Source organism: Mauremys reevesii, linkage group 4, assembly GCF_016161935.1.
Source record: "Mauremys reevesii isolate NIE-2019 linkage group 4, ASM1616193v1, whole genome shotgun sequence".
In the NCBI taxonomy this organism is placed as follows: domain Eukaryota; kingdom Metazoa; phylum Chordata; order Testudines; family Geoemydidae; genus Mauremys; species Mauremys reevesii.
The window spans coordinates 73518345-73536283 of NC_052626.1; the positions used below are offsets into that span (position 1 = coordinate 73518345).

Sequence of the window (17939 nt, forward strand, 5' to 3'; positions counted from 1 at the left end):
AGGTGCAGAGAAGGCAACCTGGGAAGCACATGCACATTTATCTTTGTAAAGCACAGTTTGTAAATTCCCCTGAGCCTGTTGTAGTGCACCCCAAGGCCGCCTTCAATTGGCCAGTCCACTGTCACAGCCTTAGCCCTGCCCAGCCCACTGAACAAAGCAGCCTCTGCTGAGCCAAGTGACCTGACTGGCCAAAGAGGCTCCAAGTGCTTGTACCAGGGGAGAAATGATGTATGGGCCCAGTCGGAGAGCCCCAGGAAGAGAAAACTTTCTGGAGAGAAGTTGGCCCAGTCAGTGCTTGCCTAGGAACCCATGTCCTCTTTAGTGCCTTCACGAGAAGGTTGGATGGCTGTAGCGGATAGCAGGCTCCTCCTTACATATATGGAGTCAATAAAGTCCCTAACCCATCTCTGCTGACTTCATGGCACAGAGGCATTGCCAGGAACTTCCCTTCCCCTAGTCATCCACTTTCTCGTGAGCCAGGCAGTGTCTGCTGGGCATCAACTGCCTGGGCACTGAACGCCTTTGGCCGTGTCAGCATGTGCACAGGAACTGGGGGATGTTCTTCCTCAGCAGGGGAAGCAATGTGTATTGTCTATGGAACACTGCCAGCCACTCGGCCCTATGCAGAAGAGAGCAGGACAGGGCCTACCCGACGGAGCTAACAATATTAGACACAGCCTGAGCATCCTGGATTAAGCATAGCTCTGCTGCAACCCTACTGAAGTTGATGTAAGTAACCCACAGACACAGTTGGGTCTCATTATATTCAGGGCCCTGGGTATTTTGTGATTCAGTTGCCATGACCTTTGCAAGAGAATCCATTCCTTGCCCTGGGTACGTGCTCTTGAACTTTCATTAAAACAAAAAGAGCTAGAAAAAAAAATCCAAATGTGACCAATGTATAACGGATGCAGTAAAGCCTGCCTGAGCCTGCAGACAGCCTGAAACAATGGTTTGCAGATATGTGAACTTCCTCATTTGTCTCTATTAGGCGTTAACCCTGAAGCATAACAACACAGTGTCCATTGTTAACTATTTTGGGTGGTTATTTTAACATTTGAGTAATGTGCTTATCACCAGAACTATCTCCCATGCCTTCTTAGGTGCCAGAAGTTTCAGCTGTCCCTTCTCCACTACTAAAGCTTCTAATGCACAGCAATGCAGTTACAGTACAAAATTCTGCAGCACGCTGAATATTAAAAATTGCAGGGCAGCAAAGAAAAAATTGAATTGAATTTCAAATTGAAAAACACAGGTGGGGGGATGGCTGCGATTCAGTTGAGATTGAATTTAATAAAACCCTCCATTCTGGGGGGCATTTCTGAAGCTGCTACAGAATGTACCATCAGCTGCACTGCATGACACAGAATAGGGGAGTCTTGCTGCAGAATTTAGGTCAAGCTTGCTAGGGAGCATGAGGCCTTGGTTATTATTAAATCCATTCAGTTAGCACTAATGCAACAGTAAGGGAGGGGTGCGAGGTCAGCTCCTCCCTAGGATTCCTCTCCTGAAGGATCAGGGGACCAAAGAATGAGGGGTGCCCAAGAGCTGCTGTGCCCCTGGACTGATGAGGGGAGAGCGAGGGGACAGCCCTCAGGCACCGTGCTCTGGGATCAAGGTCCCTCATGGGGCAGGGAAGGTTGCCCTGCCCACCAACAGCTGAAGGAGGAAAATGACTTTTTCAAAGGTAGCTAGGGAATACAGGGCAGAGCTCAGGCAGGCAAGGGAGAGGCTGTTGTGAGCATGCCAATGAGCAACACCCTCTCCTCTGTGGCCCCCTGTCATTCCAGCTGGCTGCACAGGAGCATTATCACCGTAATTATATTTGTACTTTTTAATCTCTGGCTCTAGTTGGAGTGATGCTGAGTAGTCTTACACCCAGAATATTAATGATAGCATTGCAGGGAAACAGGGGAGCCAGGCACCTGGGAAAGAAACAAAGGGAGGTGGGCAATAAGCCCAAAAGAGACAGCAAGGCTGCAACCTGCTCAGCCAGCTCCACTGGGTCACCCTGGGATGAACTGTGAAGACCTTATCCATTGTTTGGCAGGGAAAACATTAATACGTTGTCCCAGAACAGGAGATGAATAAAAGGCATCTGCCTCACTGCTGGGATTGCCCAGGAGCCCAGGCATAGGGAGGCCACTGGGTAGGGCTGATTGCTCCATCAGGGGAAGTGAGTAAAGGAGGGAGCTGGCAGTGGAACCGATGTGGAGCTAGGAGTGCAGCATGGCTCAGGTGATACCCGAGGAAGACTCATTCATGCTTCGTTTTTGAACACAGGCTATATTACTACATTGCATACGTACAAAATAATGGGGTTTAAATTAGCTGTTATCATTGAAGAAAGATCTCGGAGACACTGTGGGTAGTTCCCTGAAAACATCTGCTCAAAGTGCAGCAGCAGTTAAAGAATTATTGAGAAAGGGATAGATAATAAAACAGAAACCATCATAATGCCACAATATAAATCCCTGGTACGCCCATGCCTTGAATACTGCATGCACGTCTAGTCACCCCATCTCAAAAAAGCTATATTAGAATTGGAAAAGGTGCACAGAAACACAACAAAAGTTATTAGGGGTATGGAACAGCTTTTATATGAGGAGCGATTAAAAAGACTAGGACTGTTCAGCTCCAAAAGGGATGACTAAGAGAGATATGACAAATCTATAAAATCATGAATGGTGTGGAGACAGTGAATAAGGAAGTGTTACTTATCTCTTCACATAACACAAGAACCAGTGGTCACCCAATGAAATTAATAGGCAGCAGATACACCTACACTGGACATTTCCCCCACCTTCTCCCAGCCTGCGTTAGCTGCCTTCCACCATTCCCCCCACCTCTACAAGACAATGCAGTAAACGAGCCAGTACATAGCCCCAGCACCATCAGCCTGAGTGTTATCAGTATCTCCACTTACAATCACATGATGGTGAAGCAAACGGGCACCTTTGTGCTAAGAATGGGGCCTGAGCTGCTGGTTCTGTCTCCTTCCTCACCAATTTTAAGTCCTGGGTTGCTGGGAATTCCCAACACTTAACAGCAAGATATATGACTCTGACAGTGCCTACACTGTATGAATGTGCCCATACTATTAGCTAAACTCCCCAAGTCCTGTCCCAGTCCATGCTGGCTTCAGACTTCCTGAGTTTACCAGAAGCCCTGCTCAGGAATTGGGAGGGGCTGATCCCCAGGATGTTCCCTATGATCCTGTTTGTCTGTTAATTCTAGTCCTCAAGCAACTCTCTGGTCTTCTTGGATGTTTGTTAAGATTTTGACCCAAAGATCTCATGCTGGGTGCTGGGATTGTGACATCAGAGGTTACTCAGCCAGACACCATGTTCGACTCTAATTATTTGCCTACTGCAATCCCAGTGGTCCAAAGATTTCCTGGAAGGTTACATGGGGGGAGTTTAGCTTCATCCATTAAATCTCTGATGCTCACAGTCCTGGGAGGCAAGTGAAGATCATTATCCTCATGTTACAGCTAGGGAAACTGAGGCACAGACAGTTGCCCCACATCACACAACTCTGTGGCAGGACTAGAAATAGCACCCAGGAGTCCTGTGCTGAACCTACTAGACCATGGATCTTCCCATATAAATATCTAATAGCAATTTTAATAATATTATAAACAGCATTAGATTCATCTCCCTACTTGCCCTTGAACAAACACCTTCCCCTGATTTCCACTCAGTCGCCAGAGGGACCAAAAGGTTCCTTTGAGCAATATACTGAATAAAATAGAATAAAAACCAAACACCCAAATGAGTTTCAATCTGCACAGAGGCCATGTCACATTGCCTTAACCCCTCCTACACCCCTAGTGGGTTGGCTGCTGTGGCAGGAAGGAGGGGGCTCCTGAGAGGAGCAGGTGCCAAGGTCAAGCAAGGAATCTAATGGCAGTGCTAGTCCTGCTAAGTAAGTGATTCCGAGGGAGGGAGGGAGAGAGAGGAAAGGCCTGTCTGTTTGGATCCATCTGTCAGGCCGCAGGTGATCACTGTGCAGGGGTGAAGAGAGGGAGCGAGAGCCAAAGGGAAACAAAGCCACTGAGGCGTGAAACACCTGGAGGCAGCTGAGGACAGAGAGAGAGGAGGAACCAGTACAAAGCTCTGGGGTGAGAAGAAAATGAAACCAGTTGCCATTCTGCCCAGTGCAGAGAACTCTGCCCCTGTGTCCCCATCTCCTCACCACTCAATTTTTGTGGGAGAGGGTGGCGGTGACATGTTGCACCCTGGGGACAGAGGGTTGCTTGCTCGCCTACTTGGGTGAGAGCCGTGCTCTAAGAATTCTCCTATTTCTAGCTTACATCTTGTCAAATGTTCCCTGCAAATCAGAGGCAGACAAGTGGCATCACCACCCCATCACCATGGCTTACCCTGGCTTTGCCAGCCAGATGCCCCAGTAACTGCACCCTCCCCTAGGCCTGAACTCTGTGTCCCTGGACATGTTAGTGCCGAGTGTTAATTCTGCATTAACTGGGCTGTTGTGAGCCTAATTGCCTGATAAACGTAATTGAATCTTATGGATTACCCGGTGTTATTACATGGAGCCATTTAAGGGAGTTAATGGGAGCTAAAGTGCTGTTGTAATTCCTCTTGCCCTTGCTGTAGCATTGCAGCTGCTCTCTGTCCTGCTCTGGTTCCCTTCCTCACCTCAGCCTGGATCCAAGTTCTGTCTCTGTGCTGGGTGGATACAGGCTGCATCTGCACTCCTTTCCCTCTGGAGTTTTGCCTTCTCATTTCATGGGGCTATCACTTGAGAACTGGTTTATTGCAACTTTGCAAGGGAGTGGGTGTCTGAGCCCCTCACAGCGGAGTCAGCTGGAGATGGCGGAGGAAGCATCCTGCCCTGGGGATCCTTGTGTAGCCAATGAGGGCTGTTTTGCTGATGTAACACGTTTAACTGATGCCTCATGGGTTGCATGGAATCTCTTACTTGCGGATGCAGTTGAATAAAGCTCATTATTTTCTGTCTCACTCCCCTCTAGACTCTTAAGTATTATCATGCCAAACCCACCAAAATTATACTACAAGTTACCTACAACCAGGCAAAGAATCTTCTTGAAGATGCATGTCTAGTTGCATTTCACAGTCCATGGAATGAGCTCACACAAACAGCTGCATTTCTTAATCAAACTCACCTGCAGCCTTCAGATAGAGGGGTAGAAACATGCTTCTCTGCAGGGGTAGACTTATGACTGAGACTCGTGGGTGAAAGTAGATAATCTGTATGCCCAGCAATTATAGCATGCAAGGGGAGAAAGATGTGACACACAGATGTGTTCATAAGAGACTTTTTTATTTCCTGGCTCCAGTCATGGGTCAAAGGGATAGAATATTAATACCGTGGTCACACAACAGGGTGCAGTAGCCACTGTGTCTAGTGGCTATAATCTTCCCTGTCCCTCTTTATAAAAGAAACCAAAATTATATCAATTAACCCCAGTGCAGTCAACATAATAAACCCACAGCTAGAGATGTCTACAATGAAGGTCAGAGTAGGCCACCTGATCCCCAGTAGATGGAAGGAGTCTCTTATTGGACATCTGTCACTAACCCCAGTGGCTTTCTGACCACACAGCCACTTCTTGCTCACGAGCTAGTTCTTTTGGCAGTGGCCTGTTCAGATGCCAAGATGGTTCTGCCACAGAGCCAGTGTTTTTTCCACTGTCAGTGACCAGGTGGGTGTATGTTACTTCTCTCCATAGGACTCTGGATGTTTTTGAGAAACAGGGAGCTAGTGTTCCCTTTGGTTTGTGTGATGTCGTCTGTTCTTCCTGGAGGACTGACCCTCAGGTGTGGTCAAGGTCAGATATCTTAGTGCCCATAGTAAACCTATGACCTTGGCAAACTACCAGCCACTTTCTGTTTGGAATCTAACCTTCTCTCCTACTTGCACTGCGTGCAATTGTTTGGTATTTTTGTACATAAGACTATAAGAACGATCATATTGCATCAGAAATATGGTTTATTTAGCCCAGTATCCTGTTTTCCAACAGTGGCCAATGCCAGGTGCTTCAGAGGGAATGAACAAAACAGGCCATCATCGAGTGATCTGCCCCCTGTTGTCTGCTCCCAGCTTTTGGCAAAGAGAGGCTAGGGACACTCAGAGTATGGGGTTGCATTCCTGCCTGATAGATCCATTAATGGATCTATCCTCCATGAACTTATCGAGTTCTTTTTTGAACCCAGTTATACTTTTGACCTTTACAACGTCCCCAGTGCACTGTGTGAAGAAGTACTTCCTTATGTTTTTTTTTTAAAACCTGCTGCCCGTTAATTTCACTGGGTGACCCCTAGTTGTTGTTTTATGTAAAGAAGTAAATAACATTTCTTTATTTGCTTTCTCCACATCAGTCAAGATTTTATAGACCTCTATCATATCCCATTTTATTTATCTTTTGTCTAAGATGAAAAATCCCAGTCTTTTTAATCTCTTCTCATAGGGAAGCTGTTACCCTTCTCTGCACCTTTTCCAATTCTAATATATATTTTTTGAGATGGGGTGACCAGAACTGCACACAGTATTCAAGATGTGGGCGTACCATGGATTTATATAGTGGTTATGATATTTTCTGTCTTATTACCTATCCCTTTCCTAATGGTTCCTAACATTTGTCATGTCAATGCTGCTGCACATTGAGTGGATGTTGTCAGAGAACTATCCACAATGACTCCAGGATCTCTTTCTTGAGTGGTAACACCTAATTTAGACCCCCATCATTTTAGAAGTATAGTTGGGATTATGTTTTCCAATGTGCATTACTCTGTATTTATCAACATTGAATTTCATCTGCCATTTTGTTGCTCAGTCACCCATTTTTCTAGTATTTCCTCTGCTCTAGCTTTCTGGGTGTGATTCTTTTGTAACTACTTTAGGGTTAGTGATCTCCATTTCTTTGCCAGATTCTCTTGTCATTACTAGTAGTACTATGGTAGTGCAGAGAGCCTCAACTGAGATCAGAGCCCCCTGGTGCAAGGCACTGTACAAACACATAGGGTACGTACACAACAATGAAACACACACGGCTGGCTCAGGTCAGGTGAGTTGGGCTCCCCGGAGTCAGGCTGCGGGGCTGTAAAATGGCTATGCAGACATCTGGGCTTGGCCTAGAGCTCAAGCTCAGGGACCTCGTGAGCAGGGAGGGTTGCTGTGGGTTTCTTATTCCAGGGTGAGATACGCTATCTGCTCCAAGCAGTTTACAACTTAAATAGACCAGATCAACAAAGGGTGGGGAAAAGGAAGGATTATTATTACCCCTGTTGTATAGATGGGGAATGAAGCATAGAGAGATTACGTAACTTGCTGAAGGCCATGCAATACCTCTGTGGCAGAGCCAAGAATTGGGCCCCAATCGTATACCAGTGCCTTGAGTAAAAGATCAACAATTTTCTCTTCCAGACCAAGATTCAGGAAGCTTCTTTTGTTCCATATTTGTCAAATAAAAAAAAATTAGGCCTTGCCTGGACTAGAAGGAGAGAGATTGAATTAGCCTTCTATCAGTAGGAAGCACCCTCCCAACCACACACAAATTGTCTACAATGGATTTTTCATTGCCTTATCAATCAGTACGGGAGTGGGGGTAAGTCTCAGGGCATTTTAGCTTAATAGATTAAAAGCACATGGATGCATTTCACCACCAAGGCAAGAAATAATCTTCCCACAGTTCCCTAGCACCCTCTGGAGGTATCCCACAACACAGAGCAAAAACACTGCCCTAGGTACACGACACCAGTGAGCTATGCCAAAATGAGAGAGAGAGATCTTACAGTGGCACAGCACCATGAGTGTAGACATCCTCAAAGTTTGAATGAACATATTAACTCAATCAATTGCTATCACATTGAATGATTTTCCTACTGTAGGCAAGGCCTCTATTTACGCATACCACCCTGTAATAAGGATTGATATGCAGGAGTGCTGGAAAGAGACCAGTCTTCATTTCCAGGCAAGTGCTTTGGCTCAAAGTTTCAAAAGGTTATATCACCTCCTGACGTATGGCAGGGGTCAATATCCACTAATTCCAGTGGCTGCTGTTAGGTTTCGCATTCCATTTCCGTGCCCACCTCAGCCCAGCCTCTGATAAAACAGTGCATTGTATGTTTTGATGTAGTGCGGCATTTATACTACACTCTCAGCACAAGACCTTGTCTACAGCAGGTGTTTTGGGGGCAAAGTCACCCACCTTTGCAGCTCCTAATCACCTTATAAACACAAGGATCGGGAGCTGCTGAGGGGTTGGTGCTAGCTAATTGGAGGCCGGCTGTGACTGCGGTCTTCATGGCTGAGATTTCATGAGCCTGCCCTCTCCTTGATGGAGGGGGCGGGGGTACCGCAGGAACCCAGACATAAGCACAGATGTTTCATTTGCTTCTTGGATCCCATCCTGTTTTTTTCCTCTTCCCCTAATTCCAGGATTTGGCTACATCTCTTGTCCAATTCATATTCCAATGTCAACACTGCATAATTTTCTGTGAACACCGACAGCTTCTCCTTGGAGCTTGAGGGGGAGGGGAAAATGAGCCAGCTCAGTACCAGCCGCAAGTGGAACAAATTGTAAGGACGGAGCCGAGCCCTTTGTGGGACGAAAGGAACAAGAGAAGGGGGGGGTCTCCTCCACTGCACACCTGTCTGTTCTCCTCTCCTCCCCTGCCACTCTCTCTATCATTTGTTTGACCACAAGTGAAATGAGTTTGCTGGTCCCAGCCCAAAGTTTAGAAAGTGTCTGGACTATCAGACTGGAGGCAGCTGAGCTGGGTTAGTTTAATCCCTTGCTATCCAGGCTGTGGCCCCTAGAGGGTGAATATGAAATGGACTGATGCGGGGAGATGGAGGAAGAACACAGCCTCAGGAATCTGAGCCATCCTGTCACCTCCCACTGCTACCTGCAACAAGGAGCTCCCCTCTGCCTTGAGCATCTGAGCCCTGCCTCCTCCTCCAGACAGCTCCCACTGCAGGCCAGTCTGCTGCCCTGGGGGATGCTGAACCATACCTTTGGTTGGGTTTGGCATAGGCAGAGCTCATGGCAGCTCAGACAGTTTCCCGCACTACTCTCCCCCTGCATCAAAACCCTCAGAGAATCCCTTTTTAAAAACCGGCCTTTGAAGATGCTAGTTGCCATGGAAACATGCTTTAAAGCGTGCCTTTTTTTCTTTGCTTGATCTTGAGAGCTTGTTACTATAACAACTGGGCCCTGCCCCTCCCTTAGCTCAGTCTCCCTATTGGGTTTTGAGCCCTGAACCAGGTCATCACCATTTGCTGAAGAAAACCACAAAAATTGGGTGAAACCTCAAAGGAGTCAAGTGTGTTGCTGGTGACTCCGATTTGCAAAAGGTAGTGACAGTCTCCCCACCTTTCTCTATCATTAGGACTACTCCTAAGTGTAGGGGGCCACTCTTGATGTTGGAGCCTGAGGGCTTGTCTAACACATGCAGAATCTCACCCCAGCCGGGTGAGGCTGTGTCTTCCAGTCTCTGTACTGTGGTAGCACACAAGAGTCCCCCCGCATTAGGATCAGGGCCCAGTTGAGCTGGGCACTATATTGACATAGAAGGGCATGGTCCCTGCCCCCATTGGTGTAGATCTCTGCTGTCCCTAGGACAGCTTGTTCCCCGCCTCACTTCTCTCTTACTTCCTCATTTATTTCTCCTGTCAGTACTGTGGCAGCTTCTTTGCAGTGGGCCTTTTAATTGACAGGGTGGGTGGCCTACTGGACAGAGCACTAAACTGGGATTCAGGAGACCTGAGTTCTGTTCCTAGCTCTGCTGCTGGGTGATGGGTGACCTTGGGCACATCACCTCACTGTGCCTCAGTTTCCCCATGTGTAAAATGGGGATAATGATACTAGCCTACTTTGTAACATGCCTTGAGCTCTACTAATGAGAAGCAATATATAAAATCCACATGGTATTAATTTCCCCCAGCTTCATCTGGCTGTATCAGTGGCCAGGTGGAGTACTGGATTTGAAGTGGTGTGATGCCCTCTAGTGACACACATGAGAAGGCTGCACACTGGGGTGATCGTTCCTGAGACCGGGCTGCTGTTTTGGCAGCACTTGGTGCCTTACAGAAATATAGCCCAAAGAGAGGGCAAGAACCTAGTGAAATGACCCACCTGTCACCTCACCCCCCCAAATACTAGTTACTGCTCTCTCCACACATGGAAACTGAAACAGCTCCTGGAGCATTAGAGAGACAGACTTCACAGAAGCCTCCATAGCAGTGCAGGGAGGGACAAAATGGGTTGTGGAAACCTCATTTTGCTGCCTGCTGGGAGGAGAGTGTGTGTGTGTGTGGGGGGGGGGAGGTGGGGGTCCCGTGAAGGCTACATCTGGGTGAGGCATCAGTCAATCCAGTAACAGTGTCTCTAGCAGAGGCCCCATCCTGCAGCTCATGGTAAGTTACTAATGGGGACCCTCTCACATGAATAGTTTTAAAACAGTCTTCACTCTGAGCTTGTTCAAATGGAGGGGATGTTAAATATTAAATGAACTCCTCCTTCTTGTTGCTTTTTGCTTCCCAGGGGTATTTTTTTCAGTTTGGACAAGAATAGACTGCTCAGTTTCTCATTTATTTCCAGCCAGTTTCCCATTCTGGGTCTCATGCACTAGCCCAGTGCTGCAATGCGAGGACCGCACACACAGTAGAGGAATGTTAAAATACTTGATCTCTGATTTCCACTGGAATTTTTAAGAGTTAATGGAAATGTTTCCATTTTGGTACAAATCCCAGATCTGAGTCAAATGGAGCCTAAAATGCCACCTTAAACAAACCATCTGCACATCAGCAGCTTTGGAGCAATCTGTGACAGCTGCAGGACCTTGGAAGCATGCAACTTCAAGTTTCAAAGGACTATTATATTGAGATGTGCTAAGCCTGATGGGCCCAGGGATTAGTCAATCTTCTGTATCTATAAATGTTATATGTACCTTTGGGAGCTGCGAGCTGGGGATTGTATTCTAGCTCCAAGGGGGAGGGTTACCAAGATTTTCCCAGGAATCAAAACTAGCCGGGGGGGGAGGGGGGAGTAATTACTGCAGATCCCAGGAGAGCTAAAACAACTTCAAAGAAGTCCCATCTCCTGGGGAAGAGTTGCTCAGACTGGGTTAAAAGAGGCCCAACAGACAAAGAAAGTCTTGGGGATAAGGGATCAGCCTAAAGTAGCTGAGGGATCCCTCATTTTGATCCAAAACTGACATGAGGTGGTAACCCTGCTGGAAGGGATTGACAGTAATCTGCCAGGGTCTCCCTGTGGAAGAGCAGCAGCTGGGGGTAGACTGTTTATTGCTTTAGGATATGTTTTCTCTGCAATGCTTTTGTCCTTGTGCTGTGTTTTGTGAAAGCTGGCTGGACACTGGTCATCAGGGTGATGGACCTGGGGGGGGGGTAGTGGGGGCTAGCACCCCTGCAATGGAAACATTGTGGGGGCTAGTCTATGTTTCCATCCCTGTGCATTGTTCCATTACACATGCTGGGAATCAATTTTCCCTGTAAATTGTGTGCACACGTGTGGAGACAGGGAAGGAGGTGAGAATGGGAACTAGAGAGGCTGCAGTAGCTGTTGTGGTGCCTGGGATAAGGCTGGGGAGCACGTATGAACCAGGGTGATTGTGTTGGATCTGGGAACAGCCAATGAGAGAGATGCAAACTGCAGGGACCCCACTTCCCAGCCTGGAGCCAACTGCCTCCCTGCTGAGTCTCAGTAGCTTCCCCACACTCCCCATGCTAGAGCATCCCCTCCATCCCCCACACTCAGTGAGCTTCTGCTGCCAATCATTGTCCCTTGTGAGAGAGCCAAGCTCAGGTGCTGAGTAAGGTCAGAGCTGCTGGGATGGGCAGAGTGAACTGCAGTCTAAACCTCCAGTCTGGAGGGAGAGTGACACAGGTCCCTGCTCATAAAGAGGTGAGACCCAAGCCTAGGGTGACCAGATGTCCCAATTTTATAGGGACAGTCCTGATTTTTGGGTCTTTTTCTTATATGGGCTCCTATTACCCCTCACCCCCATCCCGATTTTTCACACTTGCTGTCTGGTCAGCCTACCCGAGCCCTAAAGGAGCACCCTTGAGTGGGCCACGGAGGGGGCAGAGTAGAGCAAACCCCAGTGCTGTGACACAGGCCGCTAGAGGGAGTTGATTGCTGTGATTCACACACCTTTCCATTCCTCTCCTCCAGCCTCCACCTCAGACAGACACCAGCCTGCGTGCACACAGGCAAACAAGCCTGTGAATGCATAGTTGTGTGTCCTAGATACACTCTGTTCCCCCTGCATACACTCCTACCTGTGTGCATGCATAGACATCCACTGACACGTTCACCTCTCTCTTCTGTGTTGAAGGGAAATTGCTTCCACCCGCTGTTTACACCGTTCTTTTAAATTTCATTTTGAAGATGTGCAAGTTGTGAGAGTGGGACACTAATGGGGAGTAGGAGCCAGGTACAATGCAGACAGGCTCTACATAAGTTTTCCATGAACAGCTCTGCCAATGCACCCAGGGGCGGCTCTAGCACCCAGCGGGGCCGCGCCGGCGGGCGGCATCCTGGGGAGCGTTTTTTTTGGCTGGGCTCTCGCCCGCATGCTGCCGGCCAGGTCCACCGGAGCCGGAGGACGGACCTGCCGGGCCCGCGCCGCGGCGGGTACCGTTCTTCCGCCCGCGCGCGCTCCTCTCGGAGATCCCGCAGCGCGACTGCAGCGCCGGCGCTCGGCCGGTGGTGGACTGCGCGCGGGGCATGCCGGCAGAGCTCCGAGCCAAATCCCTCCCCCTCCCAGGATGCCGAGGAGAGAAGAGGGGACGGCGGGGGACGCGCGCGGGCGCGGCGCGGCGCAGCAGCGCTGGGCAGCGTTGTGGATTTGTAGAGCCTGAATGCACCTCAGTCCTGACCTGCAGCTGGGGCTCAACCATTCCAGCCCTAGGCTCCCCACCCTCAGCTCTACTCAAACACCTGCTTGCTGTTCCAGCTGGGCATTCCCTACATAGTCCTGAACCCTGATCCACACCACACCCAGCTGCTCCAGTTCTGGGTTTCCACCTGAAGCTTTTCTAAGGCACCTCAGTCCTGACCTGCAACACCTTCTGCTATGCTAGTCATGGGCTTCTTCTGGGTAACTGCCAGTTACACTGAATTTCATAGTGGATTTGGAGCGTTGACAAATGTACACTAGAGACTAGGCTGAGACCCAATAAACTTGTTCCATTTATGTCCTAACCACAGTTTGAGCCAAGTCTCCAGAGACTTATACCCCAGGCAGGTTATGCCCCCCACCCCCTCCTCTTCTCAAGCCCTGTATTGGCAACAGTAGAAGCTTTTCTGCATCATTTATCATAAAGGCCTTGATTAAACAATTTCCCCACGGATCATTAGGCAGCTTCCAGGAAGAACTCAAAGGAGTATCTGCATTTAACGTAGCTTTAATCTCCCCAATGCTCTAGGCATTGCTAGTCTTGACTCTTCTCTGCAAGAAGCCATAGATAGCAGGGCCTCTTCTTCTTACTATAGACCTCAGCCTGAATGTCTGAAGGATGCAAGTCAGGGAAGGGGGCATGAGGACGCTGTCTCTTTAGGAGAGGACCCTTGGGTTCCTTGGCTTTAGCCTGAGAGGAGAGATTTGGGCCGGGCCTGCTGCCGGCCATACTCTGGTTGTCTCACAGCAGCAGCCCTGCGAATCTAGTTTCTATTCCAGACATGCTATAGCAAATAACCTGTTTCCTTCTGATCTGATTTGCAGCCAAAAAGCTGCTGTGGACACAGCTCCAGGTTCCTCCCCAGCAGCTGAGTGATTTTGCATGTGCTTTGAATCGTGTATAACAGGTGCTGCCATCTGGGAGGGGAAATTTGGGAATAACAGCAATAAAATGACAGAGGAGCAAAGCAACCACCTTATCCCCCCTCCAACAGCTTTCCAGTTTGTTGTATGGACAGCGGTGGGAATTTATGGTCATAAAAGGGATGGGAAGGCATAAGATGCCCAGAACCTGGGGCCTAAAACCCTTGCCAGACTCTGCCAACATGACTCAATTCTGACCCACAACATACATGCTGCTATTTTGGCCCCAGGCATCCCCCCACAGCTTTGCCAATGTCCCTTACTCCTGTCTGACAACACTTCTGCTATTCTAGCCCTGGACTCCCCATCCAGCTCTGCTAAAGCTTGTCAAACCTGACCTGCAGCCCTGCCGTTATTCCAATCTCAGGTGTTGCCTGAGCAATGGCTTCTGATTGAGTCAATCTGTGATTCACACAGTTATACTAGAAACCAGACTGAGACCCAGTAAACTCATTTCACCCATGAACGATCTAAAGAAGATTTGTATGCAGGCCACCACAGCTGAAACAGAAACTCATTAGCACCACTCTCCCAAGTCTCTTCCTCTTCTCAGGAAACTTATGGTCTTGGCTGGGTTTTCTAGGGGCAGCAGACACAACACAATGGAAAACTGGATTCTGACCTCTATGGGTTTGCTTCTTCCACACAAACTGCTACAGAGCCAAGACTAACTGAGAGCACATCCCTGGCTGCAGCCATTCCAATTAATGTCCTGCTTGCTTTAGCAATTACCTGCCAGTGGCTCACAGCCCACTTACAGATGGAGATCAGCTGTCAGGGTTTAGAACAGGCAGAGTGAAGAGCAAGCAGGCAGGGCACTCTTCTCCAGCAAAACCCCAAGTGCCAGTGGATCAGGCTCTCCCCTCTAACAGGAGGTCTTTGCTATGTGCATGCCTGGGGTGTATGTATGGGGGAGAAAGCAATAGGGAATGGTGGGAATAAGCCTCTCATATTAACAACACTCATGCTGTGTGGGCTCCAGAAACAGGCGAGATACACCCCTACCTCTGATGGCAATGCTGAGTAGAAAATGGTCCCCATCCCCCAGTCACAGAATTGTTAGATTCAGATGGAGTTGGTGTGCCTGGCCCTGTTGGTAAGGTAGAAGGCTAGGAAAGCTGTTGGGACCAAGGCTGATTCTGTGGTGATATCAGACATGCACTCTGTGCAGCCTTTTAAGTACACCCAGGAAAGGATGTTACAGACCTCTGCCAGTGCTGAGTGCTTCCCAGGCAGATGATTACGCTAGCCAAATATTTGTAGAACTAAACAACAGACACAAACTGCTCTGCACAGGAAAACAACACCCTGCTGAAAAATGGTATTAGCACCGTGTAGCAATATGGTGCACCCTTCAGTGGGTAGTTGACAGCAAACCTCAAGCTCTCTGTCCTGAATCCCACATGTCCCTTATACCCTATCCCTTCCTATTGTTTCTGCTTGTCCCCCCGACCCCAAGCATTGTCGGTGTTGCATTTTCAGACCAGGTAGGGTGACCAGACAGCAATGTGAAAAATCAGGACCCAGGCGTGACGGGTGGTGGTAATAGAAGCCTAGATAAGAAAAAGGCCCCCCAAAAAAATCAGGATTGTCCCTATAAAAATTGGGACATCTGATCACCCTAAGACCAGGCCTTGTCTGATCAGGTGAGTTCTGTTAATACATCTGCAGATTCAAAGTCAATCCAGCTCACGATGGAAGTATTATAGGGAGCTGAAATCCTGCAGCAAAGCACGGCCCCAGTCTGCTAAACATAATTACAGCAATTCTAAACCAGTTGAAGTATTAACATGAAATGAAGTTACAAAGGCAAACACTATTCCACAGGTAAAGCATAAATGTCTCTAGCATTCTCCAGTTACTGCATGTACCAGCTGCAGTGACTTTAACAGTGATTTAAATGACCACAATGCAATTTCATTACAATTTCATCTAAAACTGTTACTAGACTTCAGTTTTAAACAAGTTACAATTGTTTCCATAGCATTAGTATTTGCTTCATGCTTTTCAGAGCACTAAATTCAGTCAGAACATTTTCCTTTTTGGAATTCTATGCTGCAGCTTTTCTGCTGAAACTGAAACCCCCCCCACTTTTCTAAAGTCATCTTTTATAATTGCTGTTTAAGCTTTACACATCTCTACAGATCAACATAACAAGGAGAGTTTAACTAGAAGGGTTACACATTCACAGATCTCCCAGCTCAAACCCCTACAGCAGAGTGCTTTGTGGTCACCCGAACTGTTGACCTGGAAACAGAGTGTCAGATTTAAAGAGACAGAGTGTGGGCTATCTAGAGCTCTGGTATTTTACTCACCTTTATGAGGAAATAACTCTTTAAAAAATAGCCTAAATTTCTATTGAAGGAATACTGCAGCATACAACACAGCACTGAAGTTCTATCTACATCTGTCCTCTCCTCAAGGCAGGGACCTTATTTGCAGTTGCTAAGCATGCCTGGTACAATCCCCAGTCTGCAACATCATCAAGCTCATGGCACCAAATGGAGGTGACTTGTGTTTCTGTTTGGTGACTGGGAATGAGCAGTGATGGGAAGCATCTGGGGCTGACTTTGGTTAATCAGACCTGGCAAACAGCTGTACCAGCTCAGGCTATGGTCTAGTTTGATCACAAGCAGAGCAGCATCAGGCCACGTGTGTGGATGAGACAGAGATCTATGAAGAATGCTCAGACACTGCAGGAAGTAGTACTGGGAATTCAGCAGGGAATGCTATTTCTTCTGGGACAGCATTAACCCTAGTGCCCTAGAGTGTTGGGTTTTGTTTTTTTTCAACAAGGCTTAAATGAAATCCTGCTTGCTAAACATTCCATGGTGCTGTTTGTAAGAATCAAAGCATTAACTCCATGTTCTGGCCAAATTCCAACTCAGGTAATTCTATTCTGCCTCCCTAACTCCCCTGATCAGTGTCTATTGGATATAATATTATTTTACTTCCTATTTAAAATATTGTATAATATTGATGGGCAGTTATTAAATGGCTGCCAAGTTCCACCCCAGAGGTAGTTGCATTTCTATGGCAGGTGAAGTGATTCCTTGTCTACAGTCCATAATATAATTGGACAAATGATGTTCATGAATGGTGGTATGGAGCTCTAGAAAGTAGGGGCTGGATTCTTTTGACATGCAGCCTGCTGTACCCCCATTTGGGGCACCTTTTCTGAGCTCAGGCAGCAGCAAGTGGCAGTGCATTAGGGATGTTGCCTAGGGAGGTCATGGAATCTCCTTCTTTAGAGGTTTTTAAAAGTCAGGCTTGTTGAAGCCCTGGCTGGGATGATTTAGTTGGTGTGGGTCCTGCTTTGAGCAGGGGGTTGGTAATACCACACTCTGATGCCCCCTTTTAATCTGCAGGTGGCTGTGAAATTCCATGGAGTGTTAGTGTAGCCAGAAGCAGCTGAGCTGCACAGTCTGCGCCCAGAGCCCTTTCACTCAGTGTAGGGATGGGGACCCTACAGGGGTCAGTGACCTTTGATTGTGACTACCATGGGTCCTTGCTGGGAGCCACACCTGCCTGCTGTGATAGTACACAGTGGTTAGTGGGATGTGGATAAGCAGAGCAGTGTGTGTGTGTTGGGGGAGGGGGGGCAGGCAGGCCGGCCTGAGGTTACTCTCATTAACACATTGTTAGAGACCAATTAACAAGCTTCATGCTTGTTTGCTCCATTTCCTTTCTGGTGACCCTGGCTGGCAACTTCCTCGTGCTGACTGGGCAGCAGGCAGATCTTCAGTCCTGGATGCAGCTGCTACCAGGACTGCCTCTTAAATGTCTGGGATGTGTCTGAGAAGCAGGAAGGTCCCTGGCCAGTGTTTGGCTAGAGCCCACAAGAGACCCAGAGTATATCTACACAGCAAAAGCTGTGGCCAGGCCAGCCTACCTGAGCTACCTTGAATCCAGATAGTGAAGCAGGACAGCACAGACTTCAGAGTGAGCTAGCAAGCCCAGGGCTGCCTGGGGGGGGCAAGAGGGGTAATTTGCCCCAGGCCCTGAGCCTGACAGGGGCCCCCACAAGAGTTTTTTGGGGCCCCTGGAGTGGGGTCCCTCACTTGCTCTGGGGGGCCTGGAAAACTCTTGCGGGGCTGGGCGCAGGAG

At 48.2% G+C, this 17939-nt stretch overlaps 1 protein-coding gene across 6 annotated transcripts in view; it reads right to left on the minus strand.

Annotated features, from left to right (window-relative positions):
- Window positions 1–17939, minus strand: part of SLC35C1 (solute carrier family 35 member C1) — a 94406-nt gene that overhangs the window by 23390 nt on the left and 53077 nt on the right. Inside the window, exon 1 of one of the 6 annotated variants that reach the window (XM_039537884.1) lies at window positions 16148–16296. The exons of 4 other annotated variants lie outside the window; for them this stretch is intronic. The gene's annotated coding sequence lies outside the window, so the exon portion shown is untranslated. Of the gene's footprint in view, window positions 1–12288; window positions 12437–16147; window positions 16297–17939 lie in introns of those variants that run through there. One more of the 6 variants, XM_039537885.1, reaches the window with a different exon arrangement.